A 3945-nucleotide genomic window follows, 5' to 3' on the forward strand; every position below is an offset into this window, starting at 1 on the left:
GTAACCATGGGAAATATTGGCTTGATGGCTTGGTCATCAGATTGGGGAGGTGCTAAATGATTGAATTTAGTGCCCTGTGAGTGTCCTCCATTAAAGTATCATGATTTCCAATTGTCTGTCTTTCACAGTAAATGCTCAAGGCCTGCGATCTTGATTTCTAGCCCTGCAAAGAGAAATTGAAAGAGGTGTGTGTTACTTCTCATTGGCTCTATACCAATTTTACAAACTCAGTTTTGGCCAGAGTTATTCCCTTAATTGTGTGTCTTCCAAATCATACAACCCAGAGATCCATAACTGGACAACTCGTGTAGTACTAGAAGTTTAGCTTCCCTTCTACAATAAACATGGGGATGACCATGGCGTCACTGTTCTTGGTCTGGGCATGGCATTTGGCTCCTCCGTTCAGGAGTCCATAGCGAATATGGATGGTTTCAGAATCCTTTTTGTCTAAAGAGAAAAGAGATTTGCTCCTTTCATAATGCCATGGAATTTCCAACCTGATTATTAAGAGTTCTGATGAGTCGAATTTAGGCTGGGTTTCTGGCTCCATGTAACTCCCACATTCTTTGAGTTTGGGATTCCTCTAGAATTCATCAACTCTACATCCCACACTGACTCCAATTTCTATATTATATTGGAGATCTGAGGAGCACAGCAAGAATCTGTTTCCCTAGCCCAAGTTTCCATTTAACTCAGAAAACAGAGCTCTTAATTTATATTTCCTTTGACAAACAATGGTTTAACTTACAGGGGAAAGGCGTCTCAGGAACTTGGACTAACTTAAGAGGAGAACTAAATTAGAGGTTAGATAAATCTCAGCCTTCCCACTTCAGCCAGGTTCTGCCATCTCCAGTTACTATAAACAATTGTGATTTTGAAAGTGTTGAAAAAAAATGCATTGACAACCTCCCCCAAAGGAGAAAGGGATTTATAAGAACATTTCAAGCCTCTGTGATGCTCAGTAGTGATGTGGTTATACAGGACAATCTGAGCCCTAGACAAGCAAAGACACCCCAACACTATTCCACTGAGCCCTTGGAATGGGGAGTAAATTGTCCCAACGTCTGTAATTTGTCTGGTAAGTCTTATTATGAGATGTATAGTGAATTCATACCATAGTAGGCAATGTCTTCTGGAACTAACTCTCTTTATCTCTTCTCTCCACCCCACACTTCCCACACATGGGAAAGGTATATTTTCATCCTGCTTTGCAAGCATTTGGAGAGTACCTACCTTGTGCTAGGAATTCCATGGTCAAAAATGTTGAAGATAAGGGCCAGAGAAGATGTGTAGTATGAGATCTGCTATTCAGCAATAGAAACCCAAGAGCATCCTTTTGTGTGCTTCTTATGAAAGAGGAAATCACTATTCCTTTTTTTCCAACATATACAAACCAGAGAGGGGCCCTGATTATCCTTGACTCAGCTTCAGTGGCTGAGGTACAGCTCTATGATGTTCTCTTTATTTCTGCAAAAGTGCAGTGACCATCACCTATCCAAATTTTCCAATTTGAGGAAATCACTACCACCCCTAGATAAAAAGCTTCAAGGACTCCTAAAGGTAAACTGGGCCAAGGTGGGAGTGTGCTTTTCTCACGTGTGACTTTGGTCAAATCTGTCCCCCCACCCTGGGTCCTTGGTTCCCCAAATGCACAGAGAGGAAGTCAAACTAGACCTCCAAGACCCCTTCCAAATGGGGTAGTCCTCAGGTCTGCAGACTCCCAGCCCTCACAGCTCCTTCTCTACCCTGTGATAAGACCCTGAGTCCTCCGCACTTCTTCTTGGCTTCCCCACCCAGGCCCCCATACTCTCAGAGGAAAAGAAGCAGAATAAATAACCTGCACTAAAAAATCAGAGTCCAGCCGTTATTTGGGTGACTATCTCCTGGTTGGGGGTGGGGCGGTCTTTGCATTTTAAGAAGGCCCCTGGGATTTCAACATCCATACAGCCAATTGAAGAAAGGAAGGGAAAAGGGAAGTATAGACTTCTTGGAGACCTTCAGCTCATCCCTTAAGCCCCAATGTGGCATTTTTATTACCAAATGGTCCTAGAAAGTCCTATTTCATAGATGAGGGAGACAGTCATGGTCTAGAATCGTTATAAGAGAAAAAAGGAGAAAAAAAAGACTGGTGGGAATTACAGCAAAAGTAAAGATTAGACCAAAAAGGCTACCGTTTAGGATATGCAAGGAGAAAAAGAACTCAGATGATCAGGGATGGCAAGTGTGTATCCAGCAGGCTGCCAGCCCTGGAAGACTTGGCTAAATGATCAGAGCTTTTCCTGCTGTCTCAAATTGCTTCTCAAGGCAGCCTCCAGGAGCTGCCATCATTGATCTGTTGGTGCAGGATGTTGAGCCTCCTTGCCATCCATTAGGTTACACTTAGCAATTTTAGACCCTGGCAGACAGAAGTTAGAAAGAAGCCGTGGAGCCCCTCTGAAATCTTGAAGATGATAACAAAGAGCTACCCTGACGCCTACTTACCAGAGCCATTGTCAGAGATAGAAGTGCATGAACCATGGTTCATCTCAAATTCTAAGCGGTCAGAGCAGTGCGGTACTCTTCCTGCCATTCCAGATAGAAGCCACCTCTACAACCCACCAGGTTTCCATCTAGTCTCTCCTTGAGAACTTCCAGTAGCTGGGAGCTTGTTATTTTTGAGACTGCTTCATTGTTAGGCAGCTCTATTAGAAAGGTTTCCTTGAGCTGAGAAAAAGTTACCTCTCTAACTTGTACCTACAGAGTCCGGCTCAGTCCTCTGGGGCCACACAGGAAAAATATGTAACTCCCTTCCTTGTGCCAGTTTTTAAAGCTTGGTGTCATCTCTCGTGTCTCCCTCCATCCTGTCTTCCATAGACCAGGCATGCCTGGGTCCTTCAGCTGTTCTCCATCCAGCATGGTTTCTAACCTAACCTGGGATGGTACTTCTTACGACTGTGGAGAATTGATTGTATCATTTCAATCAGAGACAAAGGATAATTTTTCCCCATTTTGATTCTAAAAGATAAAATTTTTGCTATGTCACTAGGCCATGTGATCTTGGGTAGGGTGTATCCTCTCTCTGAACTTGGAGGAGTTTGAACTTCATGGACTCTCCCACCCTTTGCAAATCTGAGGAAGTAAGAACTGGCATCATCTGCTGAGCCCATACTCTTGAGGGCTATCCACCAGTGAAATGTGAAGAATACTTCAGCCATTGGGGGAGAAGCAGAGGACCCTGCTGGTGGTACTGTAAGCCTCTCCAATGCTTTTCTGTACAGAAGAACTTTACCTTTGTCCCTCCTATCTTCACATACGTCCTCCTAGTGTTCCTCAGCAACTTCTGTTCTCCTTTACAGCAGCTTTCCATTATCTATGTTTCATCTGGTTCAGAGAGAAACATGGGGATTTCATCTCCAGAACTAGGCTACAATGCAAGCATTTAAGCTTTGATACCTAGGGAATTGGGATTGCTTCTCAGCCTTTTAGCTAAGATCAACTGTAGTATTTGTCCTTACCAGTTTAATAGCGAGGAAATTTGGTAAAAATCCTGGAGATAGTGTTGAGTGATAGGAGTGCTGGGAGAAATACATACTGTTTACTAACTGGCCTGGGGCTATTTAAAGTCCTTATTGGAGACCAAGAAGATAAGTCCCAAAACCTGGGATAGGCTTTGGACAGGGCAAAGCAGCCAGGAATATGGGAATTACAAGACCCGGACCTGAGCATAGCCAAGGAGTTCTCAACAGCTAAGGATACAAAAAATCAGGGGGAAAAAAGTCACCTACAGAGTCACTGCTATTATCTTCATGTATGATTTGTTCTCAGTCTCTTCCCATTGCCTATAACAGGGCCTGGCCTGTATCAAGTGCTCAATAAATATATGTGGAATGAATGAATCTTCAATAAAAACCTTGTTAATAGCTCTAGTTTTGCATCTTTCAGTCATTTACACAACCAACATTTATT

At 43.2% G+C, this 3945-nt stretch overlaps 1 pseudogene; it reads left to right on the plus strand.

Annotated features, from left to right (window-relative positions):
- Nucleotides 1-3445: 3445 nt before the first annotated feature.
- LOC133078763 (U2 spliceosomal RNA) lies at nt 3446-3576 on the plus strand (annotated as a pseudogene).
- The last annotated feature ends 369 nt before the right edge of the window (nt 3577-3945 follow it).

The sequence above is a fragment of the Eubalaena glacialis genome, chromosome 1 (genome assembly GCF_028564815.1).
Source record: "Eubalaena glacialis isolate mEubGla1 chromosome 1, mEubGla1.1.hap2.+ XY, whole genome shotgun sequence".
Lineage (NCBI taxonomy): Eukaryota > Metazoa > Chordata > Mammalia > Artiodactyla > Balaenidae > Eubalaena > Eubalaena glacialis.